The sequence below is a fragment of the Pipistrellus kuhlii genome, unplaced genomic scaffold (genome assembly GCF_014108245.1).
Source record: "Pipistrellus kuhlii isolate mPipKuh1 unplaced genomic scaffold, mPipKuh1.p scaffold_m20_p_3, whole genome shotgun sequence".
Lineage (NCBI taxonomy): Eukaryota > Metazoa > Chordata > Mammalia > Chiroptera > Vespertilionidae > Pipistrellus > Pipistrellus kuhlii.
In genome coordinates this window covers 75,722,854-75,750,770 of record NW_023425529.1, presented here as the reverse complement: position 1 = coordinate 75,750,770, position 27,917 = coordinate 75,722,854, and positions in this window count along the sequence as shown.

Genomic DNA, 27,917 nt, shown 5'->3' with positions numbered 1-27,917 from the left:
TCAGTCTGTAGTGTTTCATTCTGGGCCAACAGTTCTTACCACCATTTGTTCACCATACAGAACTGAAATATCATTGCTAACATGTACACATAAGGAACTGTTCGACATTGAAATTGGAATTCAAAAGTACTGTAGGCCCCCTTTCCTTCTACAGTTTTAATTATCCAGGGTACTGCAGTCTGAAAATATTAAATGGAAAATTCCAGAAATGAACAATTCATAGGTTTTAAATAGTGTGCTGTGGATATGAATTCCTTTCTGTCATCTGAGAGCTAAAATGAGATGCAGAGCAGAGGTCAGAGTTACAGAATGACTTAGTAATTAAAAAGGAATATAGAGAAGGACCCAGCTGACCTGGCTCCATGCTTTTGGGTTAATATTTCATCAACACATTTGCATTATATCCTAATAGTTTGTGATATTTTCAGTACCATTTACATATTATTCATTAGTTTTTCTTAATATTACTATTTATATATTTTCTTTCCTATCATTTTCCCTCCAGTTTTGCACTATACAGCTTTGTTTGCTCCACATATTTTTCTGTTTTATTCCTTCAGAGATTAAGGATATTTATACAGTATCTGTTCAAATATGCTTTCTTTCCAGTGACGATCTGCATTTACCTGTGCTCTTACATTTATTCCCAAGTAGTGGTAATGTTAAATTCTTTAGGAGTTATCATTTCTGATATAAATGTTTTAGGTGGTCTACAACTTTAATATCTTCAATGATGAATAAGAAGTTCTCACATATTCTAATTTTTACAGAATCACATAATTTTAGAGGTACACTGAATTTTATGTGGCAATTGATTCCACAAATAATTATTAGTCACCATGTCCCTTTATCCAATTGGTAAGGAAACAAATCCAAAATGATTATGTGATATGTCAAATGTCATAGAGATAAGTGGCCTAGGTTGAACTCATAATAAAAATATAAAATCTTAGAGAAGAGGCTAATGCATTTTGAAACATTTCTAATGGATTAAAATATATATATATATATATATATATATATATATATATATATTTGATTTTTTACAGAAAGGAAGAGAGAGGGATAGAGAGTTAGAAACATTGATGAGAGAGAATCATCAATCAGCTGCCTCTTGCATACCCCCTTCTGGGGATGTGCCCACAACCAAGGTACATGTCCTTGACCGGAATCGAACCTGAGACCCTTCAGTCTGCAGGCCGATGCTCTATCCACTGAGCCAAACCTGTTTTGGATAGATTTTTTTTTTAAAAAAGAAGCAAACATGACTTTCTTGGATAATACAATGGGCTTTATTTTTAATATCGTAGCTAGTATGGGGGGGGGGGGGACGTGTATTGAAAAACATAGAATCTGAATTCCTTTTGTTCTATAATTTCAGTCCATTTCTAGGCAGCAACAGCTCTTTATTCACCCAAACAATTTCTATCAGCGGAATCCACCAGACAAAATGCACACTGCCATTTGGATTTTCTTTTCCCTATTCCTGTTATAGAATTTACCAGGCAAATGAAAAATACACCGGAACACTCAGAGATTCATTTATTTTCAGATGTTTCAAATATACTAGTACAATGATTCAGAGGATCAGCTCTCTAAATCCCTGAGCCCCCAAATATGAAGAAAGCTTTCCTTTTGGTTTCTTTGTCCCCCAAATATGGGTCAGATTTCCAGACCTTTTGTGGGCTTTGCAAAATGCCTTGTGTGTTGGGATGGGGGGCATGAGACCAGACCCAAAGGCCTGGCCTGTAAAATGGGAGTATTTAGGTAAATAGGTTTTGCAAGACCAGATAATTAAGGAAGGGGCAGTGACTTGATTATAGGCTGACAAATGTGCATTAGTGATACTTATTAACTAGGAACAGAGTCAGGCTGCTAGTCTCCTACATTTTTTCACAAATGGAGTAATTATCAGCAAGCAAGAGAGTTAGAAAGCAGGTTACTGGCACAGATTCAGATTGCAATCCTCCCCGCCCCTTTTACAAAAAAATATCTTATTTCCCTGAATAATTTAACAAACATCACAAAGGAGTAAACGAAGAAACTGCAAAATAATTTGAAAGATTGGGAGGCTGAATAAAGCCAAGGCTCATAGAATTATTGGATTAGAAAAATTTACTGCTTTATACCAATTACTAAATATTTGTCCAAAAGCAGTAAGTTAATTTTAAATATATTTTCATATAGAGAAACATTTCATGTAGGAACATTTTTATTGAATTTGCTTCAGTTTCTTTATATAGTAGTATTCCTGAAATATTATAAAATGTATATTATTTTTGTGATTGCTGTTAGAGAGAATTATCATTTTAAATATGCAGTTCTTCCTATGCCAAGAGGTCAAGAGAATGAATTAATTCAGAGCAGTTTATTTTTTTAAGGAATAAATTACTATATTGGTTCAAGCATACAAAATTAGTATTCCTGTCCTAGGAAAAGACTATAATAAAGCAGTATTTTGGCTTAATAGTAAGATTCCCATCTTTTACCAAGTGGTATGCAAGACTCTAAAGCTGTTGAAGAGATAGCAAAAATACAAAAGGATAAAGAAAGATCTTTAAAAAATAGAAAAAAATACTTGCTTTTGGGGAGTTAGATAGTTAGAACATTTCAGATGGATTGAAATTGCTCTTGGATCAGATTATCTGGGGGGTGGGGGTGAGGGGGAAATGAAGCCAAGAATCCCCCAAAAGACAAGTCAGCCAAAGAAGTACAAAACCTAGATTTATGGCCATCGAAGACTAAATTTTTATGAGTGCAGATAAATATTGAGCATGGTTAAATCTGAACACTTTTACTGACACAACAATCATAATACTATGAGTTTTCTGAGCAAAAAGGTTCTGTTACTCTAAATAAAGAGCCATGATCTTGCAAATCCAAACTTGTATTAGCTGGAGAGGATAGACCTTCTTTTCATTACCCTTAAAATATAAGCATGATTGCAATGACATATCATTGAAGCAATACATGAAACAGCATTGGACCTTGTTTTAGTTGATGACAAATACATGTTTTCCAGTGTTTTCTCTGTAATGGGTGTTTGGCACTAGGCCCCACATTTTGGGCTGAACAAGTGTTCCAGATAGGATGGCTGTTCCGTGGAGTTCAGGTGAGGAGTCCTCACCATTAGGAAGTTTGATGAAGTTATGGGGGAAGAGGCAAGGTGTAATATACAATATGTGTGGCGAATTCTCAGTGTTATTGTGTGTGTGTGTTTTTTTTTTCTTTTTTTCATTTACTTCATACTTCATTGGCAATGGCAATTAGGAGGACAGTACTGAATCACTTTGATAACTGCTGCTTACATTATTTTAGGGCACACAGCAGGGCGGCAGCTGATTCTGGAGTAACCAAAGACTGTGGCTCAGCCTTGCTTCTCTGTGAGTTCTAGCTCCATTCATGAAGCTTAGTGATGAGGTTATAATGTTAGTAAATATCCTGGAGATTTTAGATTATGATAGGAGTGCTGATCCACTGGAGAAGAAGAGAAAGGAGGGTTAAATTAATTTTGCTCTGAGTAGTAACAATTATAGATGAGCTAGAGAATTAGGTCATATTAATAAAATATAAAATAAAAATAAAAGCACTTCTTTATGGAAATATGTAGAGAGGAAAACATTAGTGGAGATAATTTAAGTTAATGAGGGAGACAGTCTATGAAGATGTGGAAACCATTTGTTCTTCAAATGATGATTAGGTTTCAAAGAGTCAATCTTGGTTTCCCAAAATTACTAATTTCAAGTAAGTTCCACTGTTCTGGGAAGAAAAAAAATCTTATGTTACTAATACTATTATAATCATAGATTTATGAAGGCAAACGTTTTCTGTAATAGACTAAGTAATAAATGTTTTAGGCTTTGTGGGCCATAAAATTTTCTCTTGCTATCAAATTCAGCCATTTTAGCTTAAAAGCCAGCATGGACAATACAATAGTGAGTCAAGTGTGGCTGTGTTTCACTGAAACTTTATTTATAAAAACAGGAGGCAGCTGCATTGGCCCATGTGAGGTCCATAGTTTGTGGACTCCTGTGTAGATTGCACATTCTATTATGACAACTATTTATGTAACTTTGAAGACTGCTTTAGGTTACTAAACTAGCCATTTTAAAAATAAAGATCTATTGATTTTCTGCTATGCTCAAGTTATGCTTCTGCCAGTAGGTAAAGAAAAAAATAAGACATTGCTGTTTTTAAAAATCTCAATACCCCTAGACTGTCTTCAGTAGCTAAGAATGATAATGATAGAAAAAAAATGATATTGATGATTATGGTACATATTTATTAAAGACTAGGTCAATTCACAAAAATCTATTTTCTCGAACTTGTTTTATTGCATAATCAATTTTCTGAACTACTAATTACTGATTTACTAGAAATAGTTTTAATTGCTTTAAAAGGAATATTTACTCTCTGATACTACATGTATTCAATATTCACTATTGCCTAAGGATATTGTAAATGCATAGTAATTTTTTCAAAACATTTTGTAACTTCTTTGTCAATCTCAATATGTGTCTTAGGACTTTTTGAGGTTTTATACATCTTAATTTCATACTTATAATTAAAAATGATCCTATTAAGATGTATTCTTTATAGGATGTAGCTATGCAAATTGTTTGTCTGCTATCTCACCTTCCTTCTCCCCATAAGGTTGTGCTAGAGGGAGAATGCCAGATAGAGGGGAAGAAAAGACTCACTTCTTCCTGTTTTCTCCCTTTCTCTTTGCTGTGTTTCCGTTCCTGTCAGGCTTGTTTTTCACCTCAGCAGGCTCATTTCTTTTCAGGAGCAGCGCTTAAATCCAGTTTGCTGTTTTCCTAACACCAACCAGAAGTAAACAGTTCAGCATTACAACTTTCCTCAAGAGGTGGTATTTTAAAATGGTGTGTAAACTCATTTGATTATGGAACCCTCTGGGGGCATATTTTACTCAAAACACATTCCATGAAACATACTTACTTTCAACAACATGATCAATTTATGCATGTATAATAATGATATTTACATCGAGTGCCTGTTATTAGTAGAAATTGTTCTAATTCAAAAAATGCAAAAGACTATTCTATGAGGCAGATATTATCTTTTTACCAATTTTACAGAGTTAAAAATGGTTACTAAAGTGGCATGAGGCCTGAGGGTTTACACAATACCCAGAATCATAGAGCTACAAAGTAGCACAGTTGAGATTCAAATACAGAATTTTAGGATATAAACACTACCTTATACTGCCACTTAGATTATCATAGAGGATTCAACAGAATGGAAAATACCAAAGCAAAGATATCAGTAATTATTGCCTTGCAATAGTTTAAGGAGAAATATGAGGCAAAAATATTCCTTGCCCTGCCTTAACTTATTAAGGCAGGGTAAGGAATAGATAAAAGAGTATGCATTCAGATAGCCAACAGAGGTTAACTGAGGAGAACTTAATAACCTATTAGTTATGGAGGGTAAAAAAAGAGCTTTCTCTTTTAAAATGGTTGTGTTGTTATCTACTACTGCATCACAAACACTCAAATACTCATGGTTTCCAACAAGAGCAATTATTTAGCCCTCAGTTCTGCATGTTCACTGGGAGATGGCCTTTCTAAAATGACTCTGCTCATGTGTCTGCATTCAAATGGCAGACTGCTGTGAGTTCATTTTGCTCAACTCCACTGGGATTTCTAACATATCTAGGGCCTTAGCATGAATCTACCAGCTTTCTACTTTGAGGTTTCTACTTTGAATGGCTAGAGAGATAGCAACCATTGATAACGCTATTGAAAACACGAGAAAGGAGCAAACTCAAAAGGTAAAATAAGTGAAAATCTTAATGCTGATTTGTACATATAGCACTAGAAGCAAGATAGAGAATATCTCACAGGAAGTTAAATATTGGTGTGGAGGTTAAGAGAATTTGAAAACAGCTAGAAACATAAACCATGGAAGTTAACAATAAAAGCCATAGGTTTGTGTAGTATCATTCATGGAGAAAGTATCACAAAAGTTAAGACCATTCTGAGACAGGTCAATAGTTCTGCTTAATTTTGCTTCTAGTATATAAGTAATCTAAGTAATGACTGCCAATAAAAAGACCATTAATATTACTGAGTTGAGAGATTATTGTTGCAATACATTCTTTCTACAAAAATTAGATGTATTTGACTTAATTTTCAAGGATAAAAATAAATTTCTTTTATAGAAGAAGAAAATAGGAAGGATTAGAATTAAAAAAATGAAATGATCTCTAATAGTCAGTAGCCATATTATATGAGGAAATACAAGTGATAGAACAAGTTTCATAAGCTTAAAAATATTTTCCTAAGATAGAGGGCAAGATAGTGATGTCTATAGAATTGAGCATGTTTGCAAATAGTACTCTGGGGAATGAAGGTGATGTATTAAGTAATTTTTTATGATCTGCGCTAGCCCCATCATTCCACAAATCCAACTTTATCAAGGACTCTAAGGAACATGTCATAGGTTTGGTATAAGAAATACCATTTAGAGCTCACATTTTAATAAGCTTTTTTGAATTTACTATTTTAAAACTGAAGCATGTGATTTAATTTAAATATTATTAATAAGCATAATAACCAATGCAAAATTTAAGTATGAAAGGATTTTATATGATAGCCCTCACCACTATTTCTCACATTTATATAGTATCTACTTTATTCAAATATATGCATTGCAAAAGGTCCAACAGTTTTTATGTAGTGGGAATAAATTAAAGTATTTCCCCCTTTTACTTTTTGTGTATTTGGCCATCCTCATCTGTAATATTCTATAGATGTGCATTTATTTGCCTCATGAAGGATCATAATTGTACAACACAGACACATAAAGAAAGAGGGTGTTAAGTTTGGCTTTGGCATCTGCAGTAAAATGTTTTTAATGCATATCAAAACATTAATTTTAAAAATTAGGCTATGTCAAGCAAAAATTAATTATTTTAACTGTCTTTCAAGCTTGCCCAATATATTGTGGATTTTACTACCTATAAACTAGACAAAAAGAAAGGTTGACTAGGGAAGCACATTTTTTTTCAAGTGTAGGACATTGTATGAATGAGAAAGGAGGCAGTGATACAGGAAGCAGACAGAACTGTGTGCCTGAGTTTCCTATGCATATTGCATAGATTGATGGGAAACTTAGAACAAAAACACTGTCTGCCTAGCTTTCCACTTGACACCTTGGGAGATAACTATCATGTAGGTTGGCCCAGCCTAAGCCTGGGGGATAATGACTCAGCACAGCCAAGAGAGGTATTTACAGTGGATAGATGAACGTGAAGCACTTTCCTGCATCTCCATAGCCTGCATAGCACAGACATGTCAGGCTTCAGTGAGACAAAGAAGAGGTTTTAGGATGGCCAGAAGATCAGGACACAGAGACAAAAATATAGAGACTTTTGGGTCTTAGAAAATCAGTGGAGATCACAGACTTTAATAATAAAAATCATCATGATATCTGGGGAAACCAGACAGAACCAGATGTAAACCCAAGTGGTAATCAAAGTAGATTTTTCACTTCATGGAGCAGCAAAGATCATGGAGATATGACATAGCCCTTGTATTAGTACCCAATTGCCACTGTAACAAGTGATCATAAATGTAATGGCTTAAACATTGCAAATTTATTATCTTACTAGTCCTGGAGCACAAAATTTGCACGGGGGAGGGATTCCCTCAGCCTGGCCTGTGCACTCTCGCAATCTGGGACCCCTCAAGGGATGTCCGGCTGCCAGTTTAGGCCTGATCTCCAATCCTTTTTATTGTATAGGATAGTTCTGGAGGCCACATGTCCAACATGGGTCTCACTGGACTGAAATCAAAGTATTAGCTGGCCTCATTATTTTAAGGACTTCAGATGAGAACCCACTTCTTTGCCTTTTCCAGATTCTAGGAAACTGTCTACACTCTTCGGCTCATGGTTTTCTTCCATCTTCAGCCTTTTTCACCCCATATCACTCTAACACTGACTCTTCTGTCTTGTTCATTTGTAATTACGCTGAGCCCACCCTGATAATTCTGGATGATCATTTCAATATCAGATGATTAGCAAGCTTAATTCCATCTGCAATCTTTTTTTTAATAGCTTATTAGATTTTAGAGAGAAAGAAAGGGAGAGAGAGAGAGAAAGAGGGATGTGAGAGTGCCTCCTGCATACCTCCTACCAGAGATCAAGTCTGCAACACAAGAATATGCCTTGACCAAGAATCAAACTGCCAATATCCTGGTGCATGGGACACCACCAAACCAACTGAGCCACCAGACCAGAGCCCACCTGCAATATTAATTCCCTCTTGCATTAAAAGTTAACACATTCACAGGTTCTGGGTATTTGGGTATAGGTATTTTGGGGATCTTATTATTTTTTTTTTGCCTCCTGTAGAGCTGAGGCTATTTTTTTTTAATAAAAAAATTTAAACCAACATGCCTATCCAGACACCATCTTGGAAAAAAAAAAGGAAAAAGAAAATATATCAATAATATAAATAATAGAGTTTCTCAAAAAAGAGAAAGAAAGGAAGAAAAGAAGAAAGGAAGGAAGGAAGGAAGGAAGGAAGGAAGGAAGGAAGGAAGGAAGGAAGGAAAGGAAGGAAGGAAGGAGGGAGGAGGAAGAAGGGGGGGGAGGAGAAGGAATAAAAAAGAGAAAGAAGCCCGCGAAAGACCTCGACAAAGCAGCCGAAAAAGAAAAAAAAGAAAGAAATAAGAAGCAAGAAAGAAAGACTTCCTTATTGAAGAAGTAAGAATGAAGGAATCCCATCCCTCCCGCCCGCCCCAGCCTCCCCCAGAAAGGCCCTCCAAGGCATTCCGCCAGGACCAGAAGCCCGCCCCCCGAGCCCACAAGCACGCACGCCCAAGCCCTCCTCCTCCCTACGCCAGACCAGAAGAAATGCCAGGTACCCTTGTTTAGGATTTATCTCTTCTTTGCTCTATACTTCAGCCCCCTCTACTTCCAATCACTTTCCAACAGGATAATGGCTCTTGAGGAAGCTCGGATCAATTACAAAAATTAAAAAGCTCATTTTTCTTTGTGTATTTGAGGAGCTGTGAGTTAAATTTTTGAATCTGCCACATTATAATTAATCACAGTAATGACCCCTAGTAATGAACTTTAAAAGCATAACAAATTTACTTGATACCATACATATTCTCTAAGAAGAAATTTGAGCATTTTTATTGACAGATGAGATTCTCACTTGTTGACAGACTTGCTCATAAAACTAAATACCAGTGGAATCTGGAGTAGTCTAAAGTGAGGACAAGAATCCTGAGTTCCTGGCCTCTTCTTCCCTGCTACTGCCCTGACAAATGATTTAAGTAAATTATTTTTTCTAAGAATCATTATATTTATTAACAATAACAAACAGCCCTCAGTTGGTTGGGCAGTGCCCAGTGCCCCAAAAGGTTGCTGGTGCATTTCCCTGCCAGGACTCATGCCCATGCTGTGGCTTGACCCCCAGGAGGGGGTGTGCAGAAGGCAACTTATTGATGTTTTGTTCTCACATGGATGTTTCTCTCTCCCTCACCCTTTCCCTTCTTCTCCCTCTAAAATTCAATAAAAAATAACAATAAGAGACGGGTGCTTTGTTTTGTTTTTAATTTTAGGAAAACTTGTTACTTTGTTTATCAAAACTAAAAAGTTGAGATACAAAATGGAATACTAACCTGATAGACAGCACACAGCCTACACCCTCCATAGAACTTGTTTAAACATATGTATAAAATTATGAAGCAGAGAAAAAAACATTTAAATGCTTAGTATATCCTAAGACAGTGTCAGAAGAGGTGCATTTAAGAGATAAAAGACAGATTTTAGAAATACTGGCATTTCTATGAAATTATTGTGGGTGGAAAGTAAAAGAATATTTCAGAAAATAAACTTTTCAAAGCACTAAATTCAGAGTGGCACTGAACTGTGAAATTAAGGAGGAAAATTTCCAGCAGCACTTAAAAGAGTCAAAGTACATGCAATGGAGCATAGCATTACCCAGGTGTGTAACTGAGTTCATTAAGCTGGTGGAAAGGTAGCTGCAGAACTTCTGCGGAAAGAGTAGAAAAGACAGACTGTCTTTTTCTCAGATTGGCAAATCAATGACAAGAAAGAAGATTGTGTCATTCATTTCTAACCACTTTCTTTCACTACATGAGAGGACTTTTACTCAAGAGGGGCAATACATCAAAGGATAGAAAACAGGACCCAAGTTCATAAAGACCACCAATGTAAATAACAGCCAGGGAGAAGAATATTAAAAATTATGTTAGATTAAATGATTCCAAATCAAAACATAAACATACTGAACTGTGATGAGAGAATAAAAGTGCATTTTAGCACTAATGAGGCAAAAAATAAAAAATAAAGGCAATGAATAAATTTTCTTGAATCCCACCTGTTAATATTTTGCAATGACTTAAAAGATCTCATTCTGCTTCTGAGGTTTTTCCTTTTTTACAAGTATTTAGTTAACCTAGACACACTGTGGAAGTCAGCTGACTTGCCCAAGACCTTACGTAGAAATAATTTCAGAAAGCACCAGTTAATCTTAATTTAAGTACTCTGAACATATATAATTTGTGAGTACTCCAGAATTCTGTGTAAATGAGTCCTTTTACAGAACCATTTTTGCTATGTACATGCACAATTCAGGCTTAGTAGTTTTGTTCCTATATCACTATATTCATTTTTTATACTTTTTGTTTTTCTGTTTTGCCAACAATTCTGAGCGACAAGATATTATGCTGTGTGTACAGCTAACTACCCTTTGATCCTTTTTATTAATACACCTAGGGGCCCAGTGCACAAATTTGTGTACCTTGAAAGGAACTATGGGCCACAAGGCTGCAATGGGCACAGGGGCAGTCCATCCTCTGCACCCCTCTCAGCCCCTCCTGCTGCGGTCCCAGGTCCCCTGTCTACTAACAGCACCACTCCTGCCACTGCCACTCCCACATGCTGATGGTGCTGGCTCCACTCGCACTTGCTGATGATGGCGTGGAGTGATTGGGGCCAGTGCCAGCAGCAGGTGCAAGCAGGGCCAGCACTGTCAGTGGGTGTAAGGAGCAGCTGCTGCTCCGATTGCCCCTCAGGATCAGGGAAAGGTGAAGAATCCCTGAGGGGCGATGGCACCAAGTGATCAGGGCCAGCATCAGGCTCTGGCAGCAGGTGCAAGTGGTGGCTCTGGTACCAGCAGCGAGTAGGTGCAGGGCCGGCACCAGCGGCAGGTGTGAGCACCAGTTGGGACCTCAGCACGCAGGACCAAATAATTTTCAGTAACCACCAGAGGCTCATCCTAATGACAGCGGCCAGCATCCTGCCTTGGTCTGGCGTACCCACTCACTTGCTTCAGCATGCCACCACATCCAAAGCCCACCATGTTTCAGGCTCTGCTGCTTGCTGCCAACTGCGCCTCTGGTGGTCAGCTCACATCATAATGACCAGTTATTCAGTTGTTCCACTGTTTAATCTATTTGCATATTAGGGGTTTATATATATAAATTCTACCACATGAAGAAAATGTGTTATCAAGGTTAATGTTTATTTATTTATTTTTAAAAATATATTTTATTGATTTTTTAGAGAGAGGAAGGGAGAGAGATAGAGAATTAGAAACATCGATGAGAGAGAAACATTGATCAGCTGCCTCCTGCACACCTCCCACTGGGGATGTGCCTGCAACCAAGGTATATGCCCTTGACCAGAAACGAACCTGGGACCCTTCAGTCTACAGGCAGACGCTGTATCCACTGAGCCAAACTGGTTTTGGCTGTTTATTTTTTTTTAAAGAATAAAGTAAAGCCATATAAGAAGGTTGGATGATTTTTCTTTATCCAGAGAATTATCTATATATATTAAAGCCTAAGTGATCATTGCAACCAAATGGATGGATGAACAGGCTGCATGGGGCAACCAAGCTGTCAGGAGGGTAATTGGGGTTGACCAGACAGGCGGGGGGGGGGGGCAATGAGAGGTGACCAGGCTTGCAAATGGGGGTAGTGAGGGGCATCCAGCTTTGCACCTATATTTATGAGTTTAGCACATTGATCTTCATAGTACTTTATAAGCTTTATTTTTTCCCTAAAATAAAACCAGTATTGTCTGGTCAGCGTAGCTCAGTTGGTTGAAGTATCCTCCCATATTCTGAAAGACTGTGGGTTTCATTCCTGGTCCGGCCACATATGGAAGCAATCAATCAATGTCCTCTCTCTTTGTCTTTCCCTTCCTCTCTCTAAAATCAATAAACATATCCCTGGGTGAGGATTAAACAAACAAGCAAACAACAATAGCAAAAAATCAGTATTGCATCTTTATGAAGATGGAAGGTCCCATGGTGAAGTATGTGAAAATTTACAAAATAGGAACACACAGATTTTAAAGGGCAGGAGAAGTGTCCTGGTTCTTGAAAATGGAATCTTACTTCAACATTGGTTGGGACAGTATTTTTCTAAGTGCTTTGCACCTATTATCTCATTTAATCCTTTGTAACAATCTCTGTGGTAGACACTATTATGTCTCCTTTATAGAAATACAGAGAGGTCAGTAACTTGGCCAGCATCATAGCTAATAAGTTAATAAGGGCTCTAGAATTTAAACCAGACCATCTGAGCTCTCAAGTAGTATATAAACTGCCCTTGGTGTGTATATTTATATTAAAGCAGCAGTTCTCAAGCACATAGCACTATCAACACCACCTGCAAACTAGTCAGAGATAAAAGTTCTTGAGCTTCACCCTAGAGCTATTGAATCAGAAACTCTGGTTTGAGCTTGGCAAATGTATTTATAGCAAGTCTTCAATGTAACTGCTCCACACGGAAGTTTAAGAACCCTTGGGTTAAAGCAATCTATAGGTCCATATATGTCACAAATGGGAAATCTCAAAAGGAAATTAGAATACATCATTCCCCACTGTTGTCACTTCAGTTGAAGGCTGATGCTACTTGACTCACACTTTTAATTATATGTGAGTTACAGAAAGGTTGCAGAAGTCATTTTATCTTCTTGGAAATCAGGGCAGAATTTTCAGAAAGAAAAACTGAAAGCCAAGGATACTTGGAGCATCTATTGTAAGTTGAAAGTAAGCGACTAGAGTTAACACAAAGGGAATCCCTTTCCTCATAAATTTCAATCTATAGATTTCTTCCTCATATGCAATTTAAGAAAAGCCAAATTAGCTCAAACTTGGATATCTTTGTCCTCTGAGCTACAATGCATTATGAAATTGAACTCTTTTTCTATTAAAAATAGTTAATTTACTAGTTGAATCTGTTCTGATAACATTGTAAATTTTGTAGAAAAATGTGGCAAAGGGGAGCAGGGACTGGAGCCTTGCATTCATCTTCCCTATTCTTAGAGCAAGTTCCTAAAGACATTGGCTCACTGAGTGTTCATGGAGTCTACATGGTGAAGTGTGGTTCTGAAGGTGAAGTCAAGCATAGAGGGGAAGTACATGAACCTGCTAAAGCATTCTGGAAAGAACGTATACTGGGGAATAAACTCAACTATTATACTATCCCCATGGGTCAGGGAATGCTGTGATGTATTTCACATATGTACCTTCTTTTATGTAGCATTACACCAACCAAGTCTGGTTCTGCTGGTTCAACGTAAGTATGCACTGTGTGGAAGAAAGGAAAAGCAAGAGATTTTCTTCATGGGAGACTTTTGACAGTCAATAAAAACTATAGTACTTTTTTTGGGGGGGCTAAGAGGGGTGGCTCACATCTTAAATTATTCCTCTGCTTCCAGCCCTATTACTCTGCTTTATTTTATATTTATTTGTTTTTATTTTTGTTAAACTTATTAGGTGATATTGGTTAATAAAATTATATAGGTTTCAGGTGTACAATGCTATAAATACATCATCTGTATATTACCTCCCCACGTAGTCTCCTTTGTCACCATTTATCCCTCCTTTACCCTCTACCACCAACCCCACCCCCTATCCCTCTGGTAATCACCATACTTTTGCCTGTGTTTGAGATTTCTTGGTGTGTTTTATTTATTTTTTCTTAATCCTTTCACAACTTTTACCCCGCTCTCCAACCTCCTTCCCCTTTGACAGACATCGATGAGTATGAATCTGTTTCTATTTTGTTTGTTAGTTTATTATGTTCATTATATTCTACATATAAGTGAAATCGTATGGCTTTTGTCTTTCTCCGGCTTGCTGATTACACTTAGCATCTAAGTTTGCCTTTGTTATTTTTTAATGGCTATGATGTAAAAGAGAGGGAGAGAGAATTTCCATCACCTTGACCTCACTTTTTATCTATACAGAGAAATACATTTTAAATAGATTTCAGTGGAAATATTCAGCAGATAATCCTCTCCAGTACAAGCATTCTTCCCTTTCTCCAGACTTTGCAAACACTTAAGTATATTACCAAGGAATGAATAAGATTCTTTCCAAACTCATGTATAATGGTTCAACAAAAAAGTTATCTTTCCCTTGTAACTAGTCCCACTTTGCCTTGGACACCCATTGGCTCTAATTTGTGCTCCCATCGATGCCTTGCCTAGCAGAGGTTTATCCAGTTTATCTGATTGCTCAAATGTGGGGAAAAGTAGGCTCTAACTCTTTTATAAAATGCCATGATTTTATTATATCTATACTAATAAAAGGGTAATATGCTAATTAGACCTGGTCAACCAGACATCCATCTTCCTTCCAGACAAAGCCACAGTGGCAGGGCTGAGGAAGAGGTGATTAGGGGCAATCAGGCTGGCAGGGGAGCAAGCATTTAGGGATGAGATTAGGCAGGCAAAGGGGAGCAAGCAGTTAGTGGGCAATTAGGCCAACAGAAGAGTGGTCAGGGAGTGATCAGGCTGGCAGGCAGAGGCAGTTAGGGGCAATCAGGCAAGCAGGCAGGCGAGCGGTTAGGAGCCAGCAGTCTGGATTATGAGAGGGATCCCAGATTGGAGAGGGTGCAGGTAGGGTTGAGAGATACGACCCCATGCACAAATTTAGTGCACTGTAACTCTAGTAACTTGTATAAGAACCTTCGGTTAGGGTTGATTTGGCAATGCTACCTGGGGCTTTTATTCTCTTCTGACTATGCTTATGTAGGCAAGAGAGGCATTTTGTATCTTTCCTTTATTCACTACTTTAAAATTATCCTCCGCTGCCGAAACTGGTTTGGCTCAGTGGATAGAGCATTGGCCTGTGGACTGAAGAGTCCCAGGTTCAATTCCGGTTGGGGCATGTACCTTGGTTACGGGCACATCCCCCGTGGGGGATGTGCAAGAGGCAGCTGATTGATTTCTCTCTCTCATCGATGTTTCTGACTCTCTATCGCTCTCTCTTCCTCTCTGTTAAAAAATCAATAAAATAAAAAAATAAAATAAAAAATTTTAAATTATCCTCTGCCTCTATAACATTTTGTTGTTTTTCAAGTGGTTTTTTTTTTCATTTTTCTGAATATTTACTGAAAGTAGGAATTTTACAATTGTATCTCTTATGTTACAAAAAATAGTAGATATAATAATTTTTGAATTATAGATAAGAAAACCTAAGCTTTGCAAGATTGGATGATTTGCTAAAGAACAGGAAGCTAGTAAATATTAAACTGGATTTTGGAGCCAAGATCAGAATAGTATGTTCTGTTGCCCTATTATACACACCATCTCTCAAATTAAGGAACAATATGCAAGCACATTTTTAGGTCCTCAAGGACCCATAATAAGGCACATTGGCCTTTTTGTCATGGAGATAAGCTACAACTTTACACATTGGGCCACTTTTTTGATAAACCAGTTATTAACATGTGTCCTACAGTAGGGCTACACATTTCCTCACAGAAGAATCTTATCACTCTGTTTACCATGTATGAGAAAGTAGGAAGAGAGAACTTGATTTATGATGGCCCTCATTTATTTCCCTGAACATGTGTTTATCTAACAAATATAGTATATAGCTGATTTGATTTGCAGTATTTATTGTCAGTTGTAAGACAACCATCTGTAAAAAAGAAAATGTAGAGTGACATAATGAATCTAAAAAAAAGTAGACTTGGATTAAAAGCCTGACTTTACTTACTATCTCTGTGAATTTGGACAGACTGCAGATTTTTCATTTGCAAAGGACTCTAAAAAGATACTATCATCTGCCTACATTAAACAGAAGATTATAAACAGGTATTATATAAAATATAAAATAAAGCTGAAAAAGAGAGTATATATTTACAGAATTAACATCACTAAATAAAATATCACTGCCACTGTTTTGGATGAGTTAAGGTCTTTCTGCTTTCTGTATTTTATGTTAAATTAGATACTATTTTAAGGCATATAAAATTTATGAAGAAAACTCCACATATAAAAGAAACCACGTACTTTCTATCTAACTAATGTTTTATTTATTTAATATGTATTTATTTTAATATAAATGTATACTAATATATACTTACACATATATTAGATAGATATATAATATATTCATGTATGTATGTGAATATGTAAATTACATCTATGAAATACATATGCACTTACTGCCACACACATACACACATGCACACAATGGTAGCTTCCTATATATCTCTCTTCACCTAATTTTTTTTTCTTTCACTCTTCAAAAGTAACCATTGTCCTGAAGTTAGAGGATATCATTTCCATACATGTTCAATATTAAACATACATGTTCTCAACTCTTTGTTACATATGTGTAATTAAATTTTTTTTGTGATTCTAATTAATATTGTAATAAACACTCTTGTACAACTCCTATTCTGCATAAGCAAGAGATCCCCTAACCTTGCTTGTCTAACCAGCAGCACAGGATCAACTAGGAGCTAGTTAGAAATGCAGAATCTAGGCCCCAGTTCAGACCTTTTAAATGGAAAATGCATTTCTGCTTTGGAGTAATATCCCTAGTGTTTCATTAAACTTCAAAAATCACTGCTTTAGGGCATATGAAAAGGAGTGGAATTGCTGGAAAGACATACACTTCTTCAACTTTATTAGATATTGTCAAATTGCTCTCCATAGTGGTTATATCAATATGCAATCCTACCAGAAGTCAGACTTAAATTTTTTTCCAGTCAACTGTATGTGAAATGTTGGTATCATTGTCTTGAATTGCATTTCTTTAATTTCCAATGAGATTTTACATCATGTTTAATAGAAGCCTAATATATTATAAGCAAAAACGCAAAGCCCAGTCCACCATTCAACCAATCAAAGCTTAATATGCTAATGATATGCTGCCACTCAACCGCTTGCTGTGGCAAGCACTCACCACCAGAGGGCAGGCACTCTGACAGGTAGGTTAGCTTGCTGCTGAGGTCAGGCCAATTGGGACTGAGTGAGATTGGCTGAACATGCCCTGTAGCGCTCTTTCCATCCCTCCCTGGCTGGCCAACCTCCCAAGTCTCTCCCCAGACCCAATTGTGCACTGGTGAGGTACCTTGGCCTGACCTGCATCCTCTCATAATCCAGGATCCCTAGGGAGATGTCAGAGAGTCGGTATCGGCCCAATACCCTAAGCCAGGCTGAGGGACCCACTGGTGCATGAATTTGTACATGAGGCCTCTACTCTCTTCATAAGTACATTGCCCTTGGGTGCCTTCTATAAATTTTGTGGTCATATCCTGTGCCAAATTTTCTGTGGGTTTCTTTGGATTGCATTCTGTCTCTTTATGTCAAGTCAAAGCTGCATAAAATAGGTATTTTTATCTTTATTTTTCCTCTTCTTCCCTTTCATCTTCCCTGTTCTCTCTATTTACTAGATGAGGTCACAGGACTTGGAGGTTATTCAGATATCCTAGATGTCAGGATATAGATGTGAACAGACTACCAAAGCATTTTATTATTGTCTCCTTGGACCAAATCAAAATAATAACACTAGCTAGTCTATATGTGAATAACACTAGCTAGTCTATATGTGTCTTCCTGATTTCAAGGCCTATGTTCAAAGGCTCTTTGAATCTCCAGATGTTTCTTGTAATTAAAATCCTAATTTTACATTAAGTTGAAAGCTACCACTGTAACCCCCTCTCTTTAATATATGATAAATAAATATATAATCATATATAATATGTATGTTATAAACATGTATAATAGGTGATATATATATAATATCATTTATGTATAACACATGTAACTGTATAATCTTTTTATAACATTGGTGTACAGTAAGGTAACCTTTGAGATAGTATTCAAATTAATGAGTAAGTAAGAGCAGAGAGAAAAGCATTCTAAAGATAGTAATATGATTTTATATACAGTCTACTTCCATTCATATTTAAAAACTAGTTATAGGAACCATTTGTGATATCTCATAAATAAATAAGATTGTGTATTTGCTTATAATAATTCTATTAAGCTTCTTACCTGAAAATTGTGTTTTTGTGCTTCTTGATTGAAACCCAGATCTCTACAGATATCTGTATTTTTACAGACCAACAAGTGACTGTCCTTTTATAAGCATATTTGGAGGGAAAAGCTTCCGCTGCATAGTTAATAGATATATCTATTCCCACTCACGTGAATATTGACCCTGTATAATTCAAAACATGCAGTAGAATCAGTGCAGTGAGGCATACATTTTGGAAAAACATATTGGTTAGTCTTGCACAGGGAGGAACTACCTTCCCACATCTCAAGGGGGTATCTACTAGGAAAATGTCAAGGCAATTACAATTAGGATCCATTTAAGCATTGCACAGCTACTGCCCTGTCTCAAAACACCAAAAAGGGGTGAGTCAAAGTGCTGACTTTGTTTATGAGCCACCCCTCTCCTAACACAGCTGCTGTATCCCTTATTTCTGTTTGACTTCTAAGCAGATTGCAGATAATGGAGGCTTCAAGGCAGCAGCAGCATGGGCCTCTGCGAGATCTTCTGGCAATAGAGTTGATTCCACCTCTCTTGCTTCAACTTCAGATGCCGTCTATGCATCTCTTTCAGTTCTAACAGTTTGGCTACATTCTCTGCACATCTGTAAATTTGTGCCTTATTCTTCATTTCAAAGTTATGATATGCCTATTTTGGAAAATATGAATAATAGAAAAAGCAGTGAATCTGACTTGACGTGACAGAAGAAAGCAATTGGAGAGGATATTATAACTACTCAAACTTGCAGGAACTTTTTTATTGCCAATGAAGAACTTTCTCATCTTGGACAAAACACAAGCATGAAATGTTCTAGATAAGTGCTTTTCTTTCCAAAAGCCTAAAAATAGTTTACAAATAGCCTGCCCTACATTAATAGGGATGCTTTCAAAAGCTACCATCTCTTCAGGAAATGAGAAGGGATGGTTAGAAAAAAACATATTTTAGAGAAATGCACGAACACAAGTCAGTGAATTTCCAGGTATAGAGCCTTTATTTTCTATCAGTCAAGTAATAAATATTCATTGAGTAATAAACAAAATATCATACAATCTGCTGAAAGAAAGAATGAAGAGTAAGGAATATAAGATAGCAATGGTTTGATCCCCTTAGGTTCTTATAGGAATTAAAGGAATCAATATATGTAAAAGCACTTGGAGAAGAGCTGGAATTACAAAGCTCAATAAATGCCTGTTGTCTTCATTAATCATTTCCCTCTATGAACCTTAAGGTATACATAGGCAAAGAAACTTAGTAATCCACTCCTATATTGAGAACAAGTTTTAATTCCTTTTTGCAGTCCCTGCAACTAAGTCAATAAATGTCTATAGAATTCAGTGGAAGTCAGTATATATTAAATTACAAAGCAATGCTAGAGGGAGTAAATTCCATAGAATAATGGAATTTACATCCCTCAATCAGAATGATTTGCACACAAACTACAGAGGACATTAGGCAATGGTTACAGACATTTTTGGTTGCCATGACCTGGAGGGAGTGTTTATTACTGGTTTCTAGTTAGTAGGGACTATGGAAAACACTCTACAATGCCCAGGACAGCTCCCACAACAAAGAGCCATTAGGACCAAAATAACAGTAGTGCCAAAGGATGGTGAAAGTTTTGCATTTCAGGAATGGGAGACAACTATTTCAGACAAAAGAGAAAAATGAGGGAGGAGGAAATGTCAATATAGAGAGCAATCACAAAAGCATGACAAAGCCTGGAAGGGGTGTTCTAGAACAGTGAAGAAATCACTTTGTGTGTGTGTGTGTGTGTGTGTGTGTGTGTGTGTGTGTGTGTGTTTTCTTCCCATCTCTGTATTTCTAACTATTCCTCTCATGCCCTATATCTTACTAGAGCTCAAGACTGATAACACTGACCTAGGAATCCACCCCCCATTTCCAATTGCTCTTAACTTTGGATGAAACCACAATTTCTTCCTTTGGCTTTCCTGTCTGTAAAAAAAAGAAAAAAGAAAAAATTACTGCTCTTGGTTTCTTCCAGACATGTCTTCCCCCATCCTGAAGCTTTGCTTGTTGTAAACACATGAAGAATTCCATTTCTCTTTAAATAGTTATTTCACTAGAAAAAGGGAAAAGAACTTTACATTTCTCTAAAATGCTGAACTGTCCATTTCAATCAATCCTATAGAACTAAGTATAAAAATAAGAATGATTACTGGATATTAAGGAACTTCAGAATTCAGACATACAATACATACTATTATGAAATAGAATATATTAGACACACATTGTCCCAAGCCATTAGCAACCACACATTTCTGTTATTTGATCAATCATTTTTTTTTATTATATGTATTTTCTCTACATAAGTGGAAAAATTGTGAGACCTTGTTTTCATATTTTGAGTTTTTACTTGTGAGGATTTTATCCTGCAGAAATTAAGTAGGTGAGCACATTTCTTCTATACCAGGATTTTACTGTATTTTCCCACTCATGTCCCAATATTAAAGATTATTTACCTTAAAGACACTCAACAAGGGTTATGGTTGGGGAAAATCCTTTGTGAATTTATAAAATCTAAGAAATAAAGGGCAATTTCATAATTTATGTGCTTTAACTTTTTTTGCCTGTTTGATTTTATATTCACTGAAAAAAATAAAAACAATGACATTTTCTCTGTCTTGTTGTTTTAAATATCCTAAAAAATTCCGTGTACATCTGATAGAGAAGCCAGAACCTAGAAACTGAGAGAATATGAAAATTATCTAGCAGCTGCAAGATTATAATAACCTGGAGGCAAAGAAATTGACTGGAAGTGCAATTCTTTTGTTTACTTTTAATTTTCTTCTAGCTTTTAAAAATATAACTTGTATTCATGTAAATGCTACATTAAAGCAGTCATAATAAATAATTAGTGTTATCAGAGGCCATTTTGTTCCTCCAGCTGCTGGAATTATTTTATTTACATAGTATTGTGAAATGAGTCAAAAACAGCTGCTATTTTATGTGAGCTTTTCCATGATTTGATTTGAAATGCTTTCCTCCATCCACTCTACCCAATGCATTTTAAGAGCAATGACAGACAGAACAAAACAGTTTTTGGACTGCTGTTCATCTCCAAAGGAAAATAACTTTGATGAGTGAATGAGTGTTGTGCATGAAAATGTGTGATTTCAAAGGGAAATGTCAGCCAACAATGGTGTGCTCATAGGCTGAGTGTGTAAAGAGCACAGTTGTGGAGATGTACACAGGTCAGACATCTGGAGGACCTTCCTGGAAATTCATCCTGTCGCAGGAGCAGACAATTCACTTGCTAATTTCATTAACTTCAACTCTGAAATCAGCTATTCTTGACACTGTAAAATAGTGAGACACGTGTAAGTTTTTCTAGATAGAAGTAAGCCTAAGAAGGACAAACAAAATCAGGAAGAGAGAAAATTAGAGCTGCTAAAGAGGAGAATGAATAGGGCAAGGAGACAAAGACAAAAAAGAGATAAAAGGGAGAAGAAAGGAATGATAATATTGCAATACTCACTTTTTTTTTCTGTTCAAGGTAGAAAAGTTTCTTTTAATTGCCTTAATTAATTCATGTGTAGTGTTGTGCAATTTCTTATCCCATTACACTTCCATAAACAAGTGGAATTTTATTTTGTTTTTCTCAGAGAAGTAATTTCTGGTGTTTGATTGTAGTTCAAATATGCTATTAGCTAGTGCAACAGGCATAACCTAGACACCTCAGGATGGGTCACTTTCAAATTAGATTGTTTATTTGTTGTTAATACCTAACTTATTACACATTTAGTGGTGGCAAATGCAATCCAAGTTATGTTGTGGATAACTAACCAATACTTTTTCCCCTAATAAACTTGTCTCACATTTATTATTGAAAACACTGAGGAAATTATGACTCTTTCTATGTCAACAACCACTTGCTGACAATTTATTTCTTCAGATTCTTTCAAGATATTTTATCTTTTGGAGATATAGTACATAGACTATATAATGTGGTAATTTTCCTCATGCCATGAGATTATATTGCATACCAAATATAAATGTAAAGGTATGAGTATATAACAAACAAATGAGCCATAATTTCATCAGTTTATGTTTATGACTAAATATCTTTATGTTTAGCTTTAACACTTTGTATTATTTTCCCCCTTTACTGATTACTAGGGGGTTGGGGGGGTGGTAGGCGAGGAGACGTCCCTCAGCCCAGCCTGCACCCTCTCCAATCTGGGATCCCTCTCAAAATCCAGTACTGCTGGCTCCCAACCGCTCGCCTACCTGACAGCTTGATCACTCCTTAACCACTCCCCTGCCAGCTTCATTGACACCTAACTGCTCTCCTGCTGGCCCAATGGCCCGTAATTTCCCTCCTCTGCCAGCCTGGTTCCCCCCAACTACCCTCCTATGAAGGCTCAGTCATCTCCAATGCCCTCCACTGCTGGCCTTATCACCCACAACTACCCTCCTCTGTCGGCCATCTTGTGGCAGCCATATTTGACCACATGGGGGTGTCCTTTTTTGACCACATATGGGGTGGTCCCTACCATAGCCCCATTCAAGGGTGGGGCAGGATGGCCCACTGCCCACAGCCCCTTCCAATAGCTGGTCCTGTCCCCCCTCCCCAATCATTCCTCACATCCCAATTGGGGGTGGGGCCCCCCAGTCAATTGCCCGCATCCCCTCCCTCCAGCTGGCCCAGCCCTGATCAGGCCCAATTGGGGCGAGCCAATAAGCTAACCTCCCACCTTCTCCTCCTCCTGACAGGCCCAGCCCATTTTCACCTGGACTCATCAGTTCAAAAATTTATACACTGGGCCTCTAGTTATTAAATGAAAAGGAAAAGAAAAGAAAAGAAAAGAAAAGAAAAGAAAAGAAAAAAGAAAAGAAAAGAAAAGAAAAGAAAAGAAAAGAAAAGAAAAGATAATTGAAACCAGTGTATATTTATATTTGCTTAAAGTATAAATACAAAATAATTCTAGATAGTTCAGGACTATTGAGCATAATAAAGAAACTTAAGTTTTTTGTTTTTTTTAAAGAACTCTGTATTTTTAGTTAGCATGATTTTGTATAGTAGTACAATTTTTGTAATTATGAAAAGCAATAAAGGTTAAATAAGAAAATAGAATAAAATAGAACATTTTTTAATAAATTTGTTATTACTTCTCACATGTATCTCAATAAAGCAATTTAAGTAGTAAAATATAAAATATATACAAACTATAAACATTTACTTTTTCTCTAAGATAATACATTAGAATAACTTAACTAATGCTTAGTGTTATTGTTTTATATTTAAAACAATTGTATCAAGCTCTGCTGTGCACCAAGAAAATGTAGTGCTTTTATGTTATTTCATTGACTATTTATAACAAGACTAAAAGTAAGGCCATTAATAACTGAGACTCAGAGAGGTAAAAACTTTTCAAAGCTAATAAGTGGCATAACTGAAATTAAAACCAAGGTCTGTCTGATCCAAAACTCATTCTTGTTACACTGAACATCACTGAATTATTATCTTTTTTTGATGCATAAATATTCATAGGTATGGTTCTGCATAATGACACCTACTCAATTAGAAACGATTGAAATAAATGTACAACAACAATAATACAATGTTAAATTGATTTGCTTGGCTCACACATATGTTACTGGCCCTTAAATGCCTAGAATAGAACATGTTGCAGATGAGAAGAAATATGAAAGTTCCAATGTTGTTCCAATATATGCTTCAGGATAAATGAGTTATAAATGTATAGTAATGCCATATACCGTCTAATCATCAAAAACAGCTTAGAGATTTCTTGAATTACTCCTGCGTAAGTTTAAATTTATAATTTGAGGTTTTTCATAGCATTCTATGTCATTATTTCCCTTGAGTTTTTATATTTAATGGTACTTGGGCTGACATATACCCAGCTTTAACTTACCATATTTTCCGGCGTATAAGACAACTTTTGAAATGAAAAAAAGTCAACCGAAAATCAGGAGTTGTCTTATACACCAAATATATCCCGAAAAACGTCTCGATATGCCGCTAAATGAATTTTCCAACTCGATCCTGAATATCGTCTGGATATGTCACTAAACGAATTTTCCAACTCAATTCCGCACCAATCACTGCAAGGCTGCTTGGACCACCTCTCTAACTCAGCCAATCCAAGCAGGCTTTTTATGCATGCAAATTATAGTACATGTTCTGTACCCGAAGCTACACTGTGTTCTAGTAAAAAGCCTGCTCAGATTGGCCAGAGTCAGAGAGGCAGTCTATTAAAAAAAGAACTGATGTTGCCTTGGAAGTGGGGGGTAGTCTTATACAGAGAATATAGGCTTAAACCTATGTTTTAACTGTAAAATTAGGGGGTTGTCTTAAACACCGGAAAATATGATAATTACATTTTAAGCACTTTTCTAATTCCCAACAGAAATTCTCATGTTTCAGCCAAGAACTTTGCTTTGGCTATTTGCTCAATTTAATTTGTATTTTCAAACTTATGTTTATATAAATATACAGTCTATTGAAATATAAATGATTTTCTGATTAAAGTTCACTCCATTATTTTTTTAAATTAGTGACATAAGGCAAAAAATCAATTTCTGGGTTAAAAAATTAAATTATTTAAACTATCATTAATAAATATATATTTTTAAATAAAGATCAGTTTAATCAAATATTATCCCAAGGTCCAAATATAGATTTCATCAATTTTAATGCAGTAATTTTATTCCTCCTCAACTATTTCCAAAGATCTAAGATTTGTATGATTGCATAATGTTACTATATGCATTCTCAAATAAATAACCCATGTGAAAAATTTAAACTATTTTATATATAATTACACACTTAGCTAGCATTTTTAAGGCCTAACAAAAAAAATAACAACAACATTTAAATAAATTAGAATGGGGTAATAATATGACATTCAATTTGTAGAAGTTACTGATATTTTTAGCATATCCACATGCATATATATATATATATATATATATATGAACGCATATTAAATATTTATTAGCACATTTGCCTGTATTATTATAACTGTTAATAGGAGGAGCTACACATGGACAATATGTACATGAAAGATACTCAACAGCAGAAATCATTTGTGTAATTCAAATCAAAACCACGTGGAGATATCTCTTTCCACCTGTTACGATGGCCATTATAAAACAACAACAAGAACATAGACAGTAACAAATCTTGGCAAGGATGTGGAGAAACTGGAATGCTTATGTGCTATTGGTGGGAACATTAAGTAGTGCAGACACTGTAGAAAACAATATGGAGATTCCTCAAAAAATTAAAATAAGAACTAACACATGATTTATCAATCCCATTTCTGGGTATTTATTCAAAATAATATAAATCAGGATGTCAAAGAGATATTTTCACTTCCATGTTCATTATAGCATTATTCATAATAGCTAAGAGCTAGAAACTACCCGAATATCTACTGATAAACAAATAAAAGATGTGATATATTCATAAAATATAATACTATTCAAACTTAAAAAATTAAAGACATGTTTCATATGCTAAAACGTGGGTGGACCTTGAGGACATTATGCTAAGTGAAATAAGGCCATCACAGAATAACAAATACTTCATACTCCCACTGACATGAGGTATCTAAGGTAATCAAACTTGTAGAATGCTAGTTGCAGGGGTTCCAGGGTGGAATTGCTGTTCAATGGCAATAAAGTTTTAATCATGCAAGATGAAAAGTTCTAGATGTCTGTTGTAGAGCATTATGTTTAATAGTTAACAATAATGTACTGTACACTTAAAAATGTGTCGAGGGTAGAGTTCATGTTAGATGTTTTATGATTCCTAATATACAAATCTACCAAACAGTGGAATGAGTGGTGGAATGACTGGTCGCTAGGACATGCACTAACCACCAGGGAGCAGACACTCAAAGCAGGAGCTTCCCCCAGTCCACAGACCCCAGGCCAGCCAAGGTGGGTGCCAGGAGGATCCCCTGATTGCCCCACAGTTTGCCCTACTGGTATCTTCCAAGGCAGCTGCTAGTGAGGGTCCCCTGATTGCCCCGTAGAGGGAGGCACCCAGCTGCAGCAGTAAGGGGTGTGGCTGGCAAGTGGATGGCACTAGGTTGGCCAAGGCAGGTGTCCAGAGGGGCCTCCCTGATCACCCTACTGATCACCCCATACACCGACCCTGATTGCTAGCCATGCCTTCAGACCCTACCCCTGCATAATTTTCATTCACCAGGCCTCTAGTTTTAGTATATACACAATTACATTTTTCAGGTTTTGATGAGTACAGGATGGTTAACTATTCAAAGATAATGATTGTTCAACTCTGTTGAACTTGAATTGGTCCATTCTTCAATTTGCATATTGAAGATTTTTTATCACTAGAAATTTCTTGGGAAATGTAAATTATGTTTTGCCATTGTTACATTTATTGAAAATATTAACATATTTTCAAAATTCAAAAAATATAACATTAATATTTTCTGTAGTTCTTTTAGCCTTACACACACACACACACATACACACACACACCATAAAGGACATAGTTCACAAAACTCATTGTGTCCTACAGTGATAAGAAATGGTTCATACAGTGTCAAGGTGTTCCAGAAATTAGAAGTTCTGGGAGCTGGGTTGTTGTAAATAAGATGAACTTGGCTTTATATGATATTCTAGTATCTGGTATGAAGTGCCCTCACTCTTGTTGTTTTTCTATCTCTTTCTCTTGATATAGATAAACAGAGATATATAGATTAGATATATATAGATATAGATATAGATATAGATAGATGTAGATATAAATGTAGATATAGATAGATATAGATATAGATGATATAAATATAGATATATAGATATAGGTTAGATATAGATAGATATAGACATAGACATAGATATTGATAGATATAGATATAGATATAGATATAGATATAGATATAGATATAGATATAGATAGGTAGAGATAGAGATATATATAAATATAAGGAGGCTATAAAATTCAGTGTATTTCTATATCTTAAGATATAGACTTTGTTTTTACTTTTTTACCATGTACCCCTGGTATCTGTATCAGTGCTTGGTAATAAGTAGGTACTCAAATATATACTGAGCATTCTCAAATATTTATTAAATGTTAATTTAAATAGAATTTTATTCCTTCAGTGATGCCTAGCACATTAGGAACAGCACTGAGAATTCAGGTGTTTGGGCTCATCTATGTTTGGACATTTTCCAGATCAGGGTTTCTGAATGAGAGAATATCAAAAAAGAAAAATAATATTTTCAAGAGAGATTGTATCGTTATTGATGATAACTCTAAGTGCACATACACATAATGGAGACAGGAGGTTGACACAGAGAGAATGTGCTGGACTAGACGTATATTGAAATGAGGAACTCCTGAAGTAGAACTATTTGAGCATTAAGGAATAAAGGGAGCAGAGCATTGAGTAGGTAATTAGGTTGAAGTCAACCAGGATAATGTTAAAGGTTTGAATGGAAAAACTAGGGTTGAGGTGGAGAAAGATATTATGGGACAGGGATTAATGTTTTGCCAAATAGAAAATAATTAGGAGGCCAATCTATTATTTTGTCAGGAGTGAAGAAAGGGATAAGGCTAGAGAGTAGAATGAACCACAAA